This window comes from Falco punctatus (assembly GCF_963210335.1).
Source record: "Falco punctatus genome assembly, contig: scaffold_103, whole genome shotgun sequence".
Taxonomy (NCBI): Eukaryota; Metazoa; Chordata; class Aves; order Falconiformes; family Falconidae; genus Falco; species Falco punctatus.
The window spans coordinates 309,943-324,000 of NW_027660142.1; the positions used below are offsets into that span (position 1 = coordinate 309,943).

Sequence of the window (14,058 nt, forward strand, 5' to 3'; positions counted from 1 at the left end):
GCAAGACTTTACGAGCCATTGTGCCGCACAACCAATACCACCCTGTCCCTCGTGGGGTCGGGAGACCGGTATAGTTCAATTTCAAAAATCCCAAATCTCTACCTGTCATATTTAATGTATGACTTCGGTTACAATTTGGGTGTTCTCCCACGAACAGTCCTTTTCCCGAACTTACCAGGCAGTTATCCCCCAGTGTGCTGGTCTCTTCGACAGTGATTTTTAATTCTCGTCCCCACTTAACCTGAGGGTCTGTGCTCCAGATTGTATTTCCCCAAAAGGAGCCGTCTTGGCGGTTCGTCAGGGGAACTGGCAGTGGGATGCCTATTAACGGTATCTCATAACCAGAATGTCTTGGCATTTGGGTACAGATCCAACAATCTGTCTTATTTAAAATTTTGGTGATGTTTTGAATCGCCTGAACATACCAGTTCTCTCGCCAGGCCGCTGTGTCTATCACCTGTGAAATTATCAGAATCATATTAAATTTAACCCACATCCTATCTTTTTAGCTTGAGCTTTAATGGCCCTTGAATTTCTGATGTCCAAAGCTTTTGTGGCGACTTCTTTACACGGGTATGATGAATCCAGGCATTCTGTTCTTTAATTTTGACTGCTGTGAAGGAGGTGAGGAGTACTTGGTATGGTCCTTCCCACTGTGGTTTCAAGGTTTTTTCTGCAAGAGACTTTACATATACATAATCTCCAGGTTGGATATCATGTACAGGCCCATCCAGACCCCTTCCTCGGGTCCCAGTTACATGTTTTCCAGTTGTATTGAGCTGCTTGCTCAATGCCACCATATAGGAAGTCATAATTTCATCCCCAATTTGCATTGATGTCCCCTTTTGTATTCCATAGGGGCGTCCATACAGAATTTCAAAAGGGCTCAGTCCTTCCCTCGCCCTCGGTCTTGTCCGTATACACAAAAGGGCTAAAGGGAGAGACTGAGGCCATGGCGAGTTTGCTTCTTGTCCCAACTTTACAATTTGCTGTTTGATTAAGTGGTTCATTTTCTCCACTTGGCCACTCGACTGAGGGCGATATGGGGTGTGAAGTTGCCAATCTATACCTAAATGGTGGCTGGTTTGTTGCACTATTTTTGAAACAAAGTGTGGTCCTCTGTCAGAGGATATGGTTGCTGGAACCCCAAAACGCGGTATTATTTCTTGTATTAGTATTTTAGTTACCTCCCGAGCCTTGGCAGTTCTGGTTGGGAATGCTTCTGGCCAACCTGAAAAGGTATCAGTTAATACCAGCAAATATCGGTACCCCCCTTTTCTTGGAAGTTCTGTGAAATCAACCTGCCATTGTTGTCCAGGCCCATTACCCTTTCCAATCTGGCCCATTTCTAATTTGGGAGTATTCTTTGGATTAGTCTGGAGGCAAAGGTCACACTGTTGAGTCACCTGTCTCACTGTGGTATATAAGTTTCTAGCTACAATATCTTTTATCAGATGTTTATACAGAGCCTCCATTCCCCAATGTCTCTTCCTATGTTCTTCCCGTATTAAGTGCCACAGTAAATATGAGGGGACAATTAACTTTCCCTGTGGGGTATAAGCCCATCCCTCTTTATTATATGATCCTTCTAAGTCTGAAATAAGTTTCTGATCTTCCCTAGTGTATTTTGGTTTATCTTGTAGGGAAATATGCCTATCGGGGATTAAAGCCCCTGCTACTTTTATTTTTGTTTTGGCTACTTGTTTTGCCTCTCTGTCCGCCAGTTCATTCCCTTTTTCCAAATCTGAGCTCACTTTCTGGTGTGCCTTAATATGCATAATTGCCACTTTCTCAGGGAGTTGGACAGCTTCTAGTAACTTCAGAATTTCTTCTGCATGTTTGATATTCTTTCCTTGGGAGTTCAATAAACGTCTTTCTTTTCAAATTGCTCCATGTGCGTGTACAACTCCAAAGGCATATTTTGTGTCTGTGTAAATGTTTACAGTTTTGCTCTGAGCCAACTCCAGGGCTCGAGTTAGGGCAATTATTTCTGCCTTTTGTGCGGAGGTGTTCATGGGCAAAGGTCCTGACTCTATTACCTCTTGACTGGTGGTGATGGCGTATCCTGCGTGTCGATTGCCATTCAGGACATAGCTGCTCCCGTCTGTGAACCAGTTTTCTCCGTTTTCTATGGGGCTATCCTTTAAGTCTGGGCGACTTGCGTATGTCGCTTCAATAGTTTCCAAGCAGTCATGATGCACTGGTTCTCCTGTGTTTCCGCTGAGAAAAGAAGCTGGGTTGACAATGTTAGTAACCACGATTTCCACATCATCTTGTTCCACTATTACAGCTTGATATCGCAGGAATCTTTGTGGAGATAGCCAGTGTCCACCCTTTGCTTCCAATACTGCCGACACTGCATGGGACACAAAACCAGTCATTTTCTGGCCCAGGGTGAATTTTCGGGCTTCCTGTATATTTAGTATCACAGCCGCAACTGCCCTTAGGCATCCAGGCCAGCCCTTTGCAGTCGTGTCTAACTGTTTAGAGAGGTAGCCAACTGCCCGACGATACGGACCTAGCTCCTGTGCCAATATTCCTAGGGCAATGCCCTGTTTCTCGTGAGAAAAAAGGAGGAACGGCTTACCCACATCCGGGAGTCCTAAAGCCGGGGCTGACATCAGAGCCTTCTTTAGTTGTTCAAAAGCTTGTTCAGCCTCTTTATTCCATTCGAGGTGTTTCTGCTCAGTCGCTGTCAGCGCATATAATGGTTTAACAAGCAGTCCATAATTGTAGATCCACAATCGACACCACCCTGTCATTCCCAGAAAGGTTCGCAATTCCTTTACCGTCTGGGGTTTTTTAGTTTGTCATATCACCTCTTTGCGGGCCTGCCCCAAAGTTCTCTGTCCCGCACTGATCTCATAGCCCAAATAATTCACTTTACGCTGCATTACCTGGGCCTTCTTCTTGGACACCCTGTATCCTTGAAGCCCTAAGAAATTCAACAGACTCACCGTCCACGCCATACAATCTTCCTCTGTGTTGGTAGCGATCAGAATGTCATCCACATACTGTAACGATTTTCCTTTCTCGGACGGGGCTTCCCAGGATTCCAGGTCTCTCGCAAGCTGATTGCCGAAGATGGTAGGACTATTCTTAAATCCTTGCGGCAACACCGTCCAAGTGAGCTGGGTCTTTCGACCACTTTTAGGATTTTCCCACTCGAATGCAAACAACTTTTGACTGGCTTCGTGGAGAGGGAGGCAAAAGAAAGCATCCCTTAAATCTAGAACAGTAAACCAGATTAATTCAGGTGCCAATGCAGTCAGTAGGGTATACGGGTTTGCCACGACTGGGTAGAGATCCTCAGTAATCCTGTTCACTGCACGCAAGTCTTGAACCACCCTATATGACCCATCGTACTTCTGAATAGGTAATATAGGGGTATTGAATTCAGACTCACATTCCTTTAATAGTCCTAGCTGCAAAAATTTTTCTATCACTGGCCGGATTCCCTCCCTGTCCTCTTTCTTTAGAGGATATTGTTTAATCCTTACCGGTCGTTGACCTTCCTTTATCTTAACTTCAACAGGTGGAGCATTTTTCGCTCTTCCAGGCACATCAGTAGCCCAGACTCCTGGATACACTTGGTTCAGAATTTCCTCATCAATTTTCCCTTCCGAGGGGAGACTAGTTAGGACTAGACTTAATGCCTGTGTATATTGTCGATCCTTTACCTCCAGAGTAATTTCCCCTTTTTCAAACGTGATCTTTGCTCCTAATTGTTCCAACAAATCTCTCCCCAAAAGTGCCTTTGGGGAGTTGGGCATGTATAAGAACTTGTGGATACCCCATTGTTTTCCCAATTTATACTTTAAAGGTTCGCAAAAATACGCCTTTTCACTTTGACCAGTTGCTCCCTGTGCTACAACGTAATCATCTCCTAAAGGCATTAAGGCTTGATTCAAAACCGAATATGTTGCTCCTGTATCTATCAAAAACTCCACTTGTTGCTGCTTTTCCCCTAGCTTAATTATAACCAGTGGATCCGCTAGGGTAGATTCCCCAGGTTCCCGTCAGTCTTCTATTACATTGGCTATCTTCACGTTCGCCGAGGTTTTCCGACCCCCTTCCCTGTTCCTGGACATTCCCTTTTCCAATGACCAAAGCCCCTGCATATAGCGCACTGATCCTTTTCTAATCGAGACGAATCTCGCCTACCACCTCTCCGTTCCCCTTTTTCTTGAATGGCAGCTATCAATTTCCTTTGTCCCCGCCGATATTCTTCTTCTCTATTACTAAACACCCTCCATGCTTCATCCAACAGTGTAAGAAACTATGGACTAGGATATTGTTTATTAAGATTTATGTTAAGCATAATGTAAAGACTAGGCGCCAGATATCCAGGATGCCTCTTGTGAAAAATAAGATAACCGCCAGATGTCCAGGATGCTGCTTGTAAAAGAGAAGATAACCGCCAGACAGAAACAAGACAGACGACCCCATATAAAGATATAGGAGTAAGGGGTTAACACCTCCACTACATCCAGGATGCTGCTTGTAAAAGAGAAGATAACCGCCAGACAGAAACAAGACAGACAACCCCATATAAAGATATATGAGTAAGGGGTTAACACCTCCACTACTTCATAAACACGAAAGTAAAAAGTATAAAAAAGGACTGTTTAAACTGCTCAGGGCGGCAGTTGGCGGAGCGCAGACTCCCCTGCCGTCCAGCGCTGTCTTTGCTCATATTCTACTTGCTATAATTAATAAAATTTTAATTGGATTATGATCCATTGTGATCTCAATTTATAACAATTTCTGGTGCCGTGACTCGGATAAGGAACAGTGGGCTTTGGTCCTCCGGGGAGGCGCCCCGCGACATTTCGCGGCCCCGCGACCAACAGCTTACTCCAACCTTACCGACGAACCTAAATTCTAGAATAATGAGCAAAGGAGAAACCGGTAAAATCCCATAAAAATTCTGTGCACGGGAGTCTGGACGAAGACGCAGGACGCGTAAGTATATTGCGAATTTGTTCGCAAGGTTTGCCGTTCGGGCGGGATTGGGTTTCCTGGAATATAACGAATGAGAGGTTCGATATACTGAACCAAGCGAGTGTGGACTCTTAAGTACTGCGTCTCCCATCTCCCGCGAGGGACTGGGCCAGGAACAAGGGGAGCGAGTGAGTGTATGTTTGTGGATATTCCAGAAGATGGGGGCGAAGGGCAGCAAGCCTTCGACTCCCATGGGAAGGGTACCCACTGTACCTAAGAATACCCCTCTGGCATATATCTTGGACAATTGGAGATATTTCCCTGGAACCCTAGGGAAAGATAAGCAGAAAGTGATAGAATATTGTACTAAGATATGGGGAGGGAAGAAGATTTCAAAAAATGTCTTTTGGCCAGTCTATGGGTCAGAAGAAGATTGGGTAAGACAGCAATTAAACCTCTGGGTTAATAATAAAAAAACCCCTTAACCCGGAGGAGAGTCAATATGTGGAGGTGTGGCTAAAAAACCGGGAGCTAGACTTTACCCGCTGAATGAAATAAAAAAACTAAACAAAAGAAAAAGAAGGGAGAGTTAGACGAAACCCTTCTAACCCCCCCTCCTTACATTCCTCCTCCTGCTCCTGCAGAGGTCCCCAGAGCGCCCATTCCCCCACCAGAGTCGGAACAAGGGTCTCTCCCCCTCTTCCTAGACGCGTAACTGGAAGTCAAAAAGGGGCAGCTCAAATATACCCCCTAAGAGAAAAGCCCATGGGGGGGGACCTCAACCTGTGATCGGATATATTTCTGTGCCTCTAAATTCGGCTGACCTACGAGATTTTAAAAGGACCGAGATGGGAAACTTAATTGAGGACCCACTCGGAGTGGCAGAAATATTAGATCAATTTCTGGGACCAAACCTTTATACTTGGGATAAGATGCAATCTATCCTTTGTCAATTATTTACTACCGAGGAAACCCAGGGACCCCAAGCAGATATTAAATGGCCACTCCAAAGACCTAATTGGGATAATCAGGATCCGGCACATAGAACTCATATGCAGGACCTGAGAACTATAGTAATTCAGGGGATTAGAGAAGCAGTACCCTAATTGTTACTGTGATTTTGGCTATATTTTTTATAATAATAGTGAGCTCTTGGTGTTGCTGTAGAAAGATACCTGTGTGTTGCATTTTGTAAGTAGTAATTCTGTAAGTGATAAGTGTGTTCTGTGAGTGTAAGCTGGAATGTGGAGAAAAGTGGCCTTTTAATTAATAATTACAAGGTTATTAATAATTGTTATATTCTAAAGACCCCGGCCCACAATTTTTGGAAGAATCTGCACAAGCGTGAAAGACTGATAAGCTAATTAGCATACGAAGCGAGGGTAGGCGGGTTCAGGTAATGAATATGTATAGGCGTTAATGGAATATTCATTGTTTCAAGCTTATTTGCTGCAGTGTTGCTTATTTTGGTTACCGGATTTATGGAATGTGGAATTTGACTTTGATAATTGTTACTGTGATTTTGGCTATATTTTTGATAATAATAGTGAGCTCTTGGTGTTGTTGTAAAAAGATACCTGTGTGTTGCATTTTGTAAGTAGAAATTCTGTAAGTGATAAGTGTGTTCTGTGAGTGTAAGCTGGAAAAATGGGAAGAAAACAGAGTGGTGGGATTTTAAAGAAAAGCCCGTTAGGATGTGTTTTGAGTCACTGGAGGGATATTGGAGGATCCGCTGGTGGAAATGTGAATAGAAAAACATTGATAAAATATTGTAAAATGGTGGCCGCTTTATAAGTTGGAATGTGGAGAAAAGTGGCCTTTTAATTAATAATTACAAGGTTATTAATAATTGTTATACTCATTTATGCTGGAAATGTGAGAACATTTCTGTATTCAGTATATTACAAATGTTGGTATGTGGTTATTGTCTTGAACATCCGAGGGGTGAATGTGAACCTCTGTATGTTTTAAAGTGTATATGGTGTAAAGAATTATTATATGTATGGTGGCGACAAGAAATTGAATGCCCTGACTGTAAGGTTTGGACGCCTTGGGATAAGAGAGAGAGCTATGTAATGTGTTATAAATTGAGACCACAATTGATCATAATCCAATTAAAATTTTATTAATTATAGCAAGTAGAATATGAGCAAAGACAGCGCTGGACGGCAGGGGAGTCTGCGCTCCGCCAGCTGCCGCCCTGAGCAGTTTAAACAGTCCTTTTTTATACTTTACTTTCGTGTTCATGAAGTAGTGGAGGTGTTAACCCCTTACTCATATATCTTTATATGGGGTCGTCTGTCTTGTTTCTGTCTGGCGGTTATCTTCTCTTTTACAAGCAGCATCCTGGATGTAGTGGAGGTGTTAACCCCTTACTCCTATATCTTTATATGGGGTCGTCTGTCTTGTTTCTGTCTGGCGGTTATCTTCTCTTTTACAAGCAGCATCCTGGACATCTGGCGGTTATCTTATTTTTCACAAGAGGCATCCTGGATATCTGGCGCCTAGTCTTTACATTATGCTTAACATAAATCTTAATAAACAATATCTTAGTCCATAGTTTCTTACAATCCCCCCTTTTTCTTTTTATCCTATTATTGTTTATTAGACACTACTTTCATTCTCGGCACTGCAAATAAACCTTTTTCCACAATCCCAACATTTATCATAACACTCACAAGGTAATACCTCACAATTACAATAGGCACAATTTTCACGTGGCATAACACATTCGCAACAATCTTCATCCTCATTAATAGATACACTCTTATATTTTTTCCCTAGACTTCATAGTTAAAATAAGCAATTTAGCTATGTCAAATCGTTCTCTAATAAAGTGTAAAATATAGCGTAATATACAAGGCCCAAATATAAGTCCCAGAATCAATATAATAAGCGGTCCTGCTAAAGCAGACAACAAAGTAGTTAGCCAAGGTGAAACATTAAACCAGTTTCATACCATGACCTGCTCACCTCACGATCTTTCTTACGTTGATCTAACCTTTTCCGGAGTTCAGACATGGTGTCCTGGACTACTCCCGTATGGTCAGCAAAAGAACAACATTCTTCATTAAGAGCTACACATAACCCTCCTTCCTTTAAAAACAATAGATCTAATCCTCTTCTATTTTGCAGCACTACTTCTGATAAAGACTTTACTGAAGTGGCTAAATTTTGGATAGATTGTTCTATTTTTGCTAAATCCTCATCTACAGCCATCTGCAAACTTTGTAATTCCTGACCTTTTACTAGGGAGGCTATGCCTGTACCTGCTCCAACTCCGCCCGCTATCAGCAGTGTAGCTAGGGTTACCACTGTAATTGGCTCTCGTTTTTGTCTATTCAGGACTCCTTCAAAGTGGCGTAACACCTCCTCAGAGGTGTGATAGATCAGACGAGGAACAATAATCACCTGTACACAAAACTGAGATTGATTAAACACGTTTAGGGATAGGCAAGGCGTTACTCCGATGTCTGAACAAACCCATTTAGCTCCTGGTGTCGGGATAGCCCATTTGTCATTTTGATTCTTATGTTTCTTTATGTTAACTTTAGTGATTGTTTGATTACACAAAGACTGATATTTTTCGGGCACTGTACCTATACATTTTCCTTGACCTGTTACTAATTGAATAGTAATTCCTTGCGTATGGTTCTTCTGGTCATCCCATGGACATTCTTGTGGGTTTGAACCACTAGACCATTGAATCCTATCTGGTATTCCGATTGCCTCAAAATATGGTGGTCTAACATTGTAACATAACCAGCATTCCTTAGTTAAATTTGGTTTGCTTTCATTAAGGGTACGATAAGAGGCTTGCATTAAATCCCATAAGAGGTCTTTGGATTCTGACACTCCTGAATCCCTAACTAAAGAGGACTCAGTCACTGTGTCATTAGTTGTTCTATCTGTTACTGATAGGGAATTTGGACGAGTGGTTGTAACACTTGTGGGGACAATCTTTTTCTTAGGAAAAGTGGGTGAATTCAATACTTTATTCGGCCCAACAGGGAGTGAATCATGTGGTATTTTAATTTTTCTTATGAGAAAATGCCCTCCCCAATCTTTAGGAATTCCTGCATAGACACGTATTCCCCATGTTCGTCCTACCAACCATTCGTCTTCTAGGGGATGCAATACTTGAAATTTGATGTGAGTACAGACTTTCTTGTTACGTGGAGCTACATAATCCATGTCACGCAGACCTGTAAGATCTACACCTGTTTGTTCAGGTACACATCCGTTAGGAGTCCAGGTTGCTTTTATATATTTATCAGGAGCCTTTACTGTCCAGCCCGAGGCTATTGTCTCACATCCCCAATAACCACAATAATAGTGTCCGGGATAATGACAGTAAGGCTGTCCAGAGGCCGGGCATAAATAAAATGGAGGTCCTTTTTCACAAGGTATTGGTACTAAATCACAAAGTTTCACTACGAATTCAGGTGGCCCTGGGTTGCTAAAAGTGGCTATTGTTTTCGTTCCTTCCCAAGATATTAGTTCCCACTTAAATGGTTCATGTGGGTTTCCCCCTTTTGCTTTGGTTATTATCAATAACAAAACTAACAGTATACCAGGAAAAAAGGTGTCTATCAATTTTGCCAATTTAAGTATATTTTTACCAGTCCTGGGGAAGTTCGGCCATTGTTGCTTTAGTGTCCCATTGTTCTGGTTCTTTTCTCCACAGTTTGTTCCTCCTCTGCCTTGCCCGTCGACTCGGTTGCTTCGAGCCACGGGGTGTATCATCTTCACGGCAGCAAGGGAATTCTTCAGGAGAACAGCTGCTTCAGGCTGTCTGCCTGTTTATATAGGCTTCCCACTTTGCAGCTTTTAACTAATGGGGCAAAGCAAAACACGGTTTGTACTTCCCTTCTGCATTTTATAGCCAAGATTTCAGCTATAAAGGGGAACTGGTTGGAGTGGTAACAATAATATTGAGGGTTTATTCCTTTAGCAAAAATTTCCCACCACTCTTGGGATTCCCGAATAATTTTTTTTTTTTTTTTTTTTTTTTTTAGACTCTAATTGTTTTAGTCTCCACTTAGTGAGAGCTCTTTGAATTTTTTCCAACACTGTGTGCAAACTCCTGCCGGAGAGTATCCGAATTCACAGTGTGTCCACCATTTACCCTGGCATACCTTACATTTAAAATAAGCAAATGGATAACAATTGCAGTTCAAATTATTACACCTAATTCGTATATCCAAAATGCATATATCATGTGGCTCCATGAGCTTAGCAATTACACTTCTTACATTTCCATATATAATAGATAAAAAGCGAGATAACTATAGCAAATATAAACAACAATACACACTTTATACCAAAAGGTAATGCGTCAAAATAATCAAGTAAAATCTCTATCATAACTTTATCTTCTCAATGTTATCTTGGTGTCACCTGGTGTACTAATTACTTTCCAGTGGGGTCTCGTCACTGGGCCTTTAATGCGACTGGCATGAGTCCATCCACGCTCAGCAGTCCGGACAGCTGTTTCTGTTGTAAGTAAAACAAGATAAGGTCCCTCCCAATTGGGTTTTAGGGTTTCTTCTTTCCACGTTTTAACCAATACCCAGTCCCCAGGTTTAAGATTATGAATTTTTAAGTCCAACGGGGGTCGTTGCACAATCAGTCCGCGTTCCCAAAGCTTGTTACGATGTTCTGCTAATTGTAAAACATATTCATTAATCACACGATCACGAATTAAAATATTTGTTTGTGGGCTTTCAATTCTATAGGGCATTCCATACACCATTTCGAATGCTGATATTCCCACATCCGCTCGGGGTCTAGTTCTGAGAATTAATAGTGCCATGGGTAGGCACTTAATCCATGATAATTTGGTTTCTATCATTAATTTAGTTAGAATAGTTTTGATTTCCCCATTCATCCTTTCAACTTTTCCCGAACTTTGTGGATGCCATGGCGTATGGTATTCCCACTTAATACCCAAGCTTTCTGTTAGATCTTTAACAATTTTTGACACAAAGTGTTTTCCTCTGTCTGAGTCGATTACCTCAGGTACTCCATATCGAGGTATAATGTGTTCAAGTAACACTTTAGTAACTTGGTTAGCTGTTGTCCTGGAGGTAGAAAAAGCCTCAACATAATGGGTTAAATGATCTACCAGTACTAAGAGATATTTGTAACGCCCTACCCTAGGTAATTCAGTAAAATCCACCTGCATGTGTGAAAAGGGTCTGTATGCTGGGGAACGTCCTCCAAGAGGTTTTTGCCTCATGTTGTTTCGGTTTACTTTTTGACAGGTCTCACAGGCTGCTGTAACTGCTTTTGCTACATTATATACACCTATACAGGCAAACAGTTGATTAAAATGATCAACTAACGCCTGGGTTCCCCAGTGTGTTTTACTGTGTATTTTTGAAAATATTTCGAGTGCTATACCCTTTGGTAAAACTTCTCTCCCATCTGGCAATATATACTTACCATCCTGTTCCTTAGCTCCCATTTGTTCTAGTTTTTCCTTTTCTGCAGACTCAAACCTCAAATTTTTACTAACAGGTATTTGTTGTATAGTTAAAATCGTACTATAATTGCCTGCCACTCGTTTTGCTTCTGTATCAGCTGCATTATTTCCCCTAACTTGGTAACTTGTACCTCGCTGGTGTCCCTTTATATGTACAACTGCTATTTTATTTGGCATTTTTAATGCCCCCAGAACTCGCCGAATTAATTCTGGGTGTATCAGTTCTTTTCCCTGTGAGTTAACGAATCCTCTTTCCTCCCGTATTTTCCCAAAAGTGTGTACTACTCCGTACGCATAGCGTGAGTCTGTATATATAGTTCCATCCTTTCCCTTCAGTGACTCTAATGCTTTCCACAATGCATACAGCTCACAGGCTTGAGCCGACCAGCTGGCACTTAGGGGGCCCGATTCTATTGTCTTAAATTCTCCTTTCTCTGATTTAATGATGGCATATCCAGACAATCGTTTACCTTCCACTATTCGTGATGACCCATCTATAAATAGTACTTCTCCACATTGTAGTTCTTCTTCTTCTAAGTCTGGTCTAATGCGTGTCTGTTGTTCAATTGTTTGAAGACAATTATGTACTAACTCAGTACTTTCCCCTGGGTATAAAAATTCTGCAGGGTTAACCGCTTTGATAGTCCTTAGGGATAGTTTTGGAGATTCTATGAGTATTCCCTCATACTTTAGCAGTCGGCTATCTGTAAGCCATTTTTCTGCTTTTTGTTGAAGCACCGCCCTTATATTATGAGGTGCATATAGGACAACTTCTCCATTAAAGGTAATACGATTCGTTTCTTCAAGTAATAAGGCAGCAGCAACAATAATTTGTAAACAACTCGGCCAACCCCTGCTCACAGGGTCTAACAGCTTTGATAAGTATGCCACCGGTTTCTTTTGTCCTGCCCATTTCTGAGTTAATACTCCGAATGCCGTTCCTTCATGTATGTTAACGAATAAATGGAATGGCCGCTTTAAATCTGGGAGGCTTAAAACCGGTGCTTGACTTAGCTCCCTTTTGAGACTGGCAAACTGCTCTTTATCCTGAGGGGTCCGCTTGGGTATTTTGTCTTTAGACAGTTGTTCATATAAGAATTTAACTTTAAAGCTGTAGTTTTCTATCCATTGCCTACAATACCCAAATAGCCCTAATGCCTGCCGAATTTGCCTCTTAGTGACAGGCATAGGTAATTCCAGAATTCCTTTAATGCGCTCTGGATCTAATATCTTCTTGCCGTTAAACAAATAATGCCCCAAATATTTCACTTTTTCCTCCACAAATTGTAACTTTTCTTGCGATACCCGTAGGCCCTTTTGTGCAAGAAAATTTAGGAGTCGAATGCTTTCTTTTCTTACATCCTCCTTATTATTTCCTGCTATAAGCAGATCATCTACATACTGTAACAGCACGTTTCCCGTTTGTACCTGGTATTCTTTTAAGAGCTCTTCCAGGGCCTGTCCAAACAGATTAGGGGACTCAGTGAACCCTTGGGGGAGCACGGTCCACCTTAATTGCTGTCTACGGCCTGTCTCTATGTCTTCCCATTCAAAGGCAAAATAATCACGGCATTCTTCTGCCAGTGGACAGGCCCAAAAGGCATCCTTTAAATCAGCCACACTATACCAGGATTTATGGGGTCCTAGCTTACTTAGTAGGGTGTATGGATTTGCTACTACAGGGAACCGGGTGATAGTTCTTTTGTTTATTTCCCTTAAATCATGTACGAGCCGATAGTTCCCATTTGGTTTCTTTACAGGCAGAATGGGAGTGTTAAAGGGTGACATACAAGGCTCTAAGATTCCGTGTGCTAACAATCGATCAATTTCTGGTTTTAATCCCCTCCGTCCTTCTAGGGATATGGGATATTGCTTTACCCTCACAGGTATGTGGGGTTCGGAAATTTGGATTTTAATCGGTGGGATTTCCAGTCTACTAATTGTGTCCGGAGAGTACCAGACATCAGGGTTAATTTGTTTTTGATCATCCACTGTCAAAGGATAAGCAGATACTGTTAGCTCTTGATTTTTTACTTTAATTTCTAATTGCAATTCAACAATTAAATCTCGTCCTAACAGATTAAATTCTGCTTCAGGGACGAGCAAGAGTTCACCCATTCCAAATTTATTTTCAGTTTCGAATACCACATTTTTGATTTTGTTTACTTTAAAGGGTTCTCCTTTTGCCCCAATTACTTGTACTTTTTCAGGGGAAACTTTACATCCCTCAGGTATTTGCTTAATAGTTGATTTCTCAGCTCCAGTGTCTACTAAAAAGGTGAACTCTTGTTTATGGGGTCCTATTTTTAATTTTATCAAGGGCTCATGATGACTCCGGTCCCCTAAAATATAAAGCCCCTGACTCTCCTATTCCGTTTTCAATATTTCCTCATCCCTGATCCTTTCTCTGCAATTCTTTTTTATATGTCCCTTCTTTCCACAGTAGAAACAATATCTCTGTTCCTTTTTTACTATTACGTTCCCTTGTTTTGTTCCAGCGGATCTGTGTTCACCAGTTCGCCCTTTGTGATCCTCTCTGACTGCTGCTACTATCATTTTTATTTGTCGCTTGCTGCTCTCTTCTTCCCGCCTTACGTAGACTTTCTGAGCTTCCCTCAATAATTCAT

At 41.7% G+C, this 14,058-nt stretch overlaps 1 long non-coding RNA gene across 1 annotated transcript; it reads right to left on the bottom strand.

Annotated features, from left to right (window-relative positions):
• Positions 1-8,110: 8,110 nt before the first annotated feature.
• Positions 8,111-14,041, bottom strand: LOC308057852. The gene is made up of 2 exons (XR_013925495.1): positions 11,392-14,041; positions 8,111-10,440 (listed from the first exon to the last, which is right to left on the bottom strand). It is a non-coding gene; the product is annotated as an uncharacterized lncRNA (long non-coding RNA).
• Between the last annotated feature and the right edge of the window lie 17 nt (positions 14,042-14,058).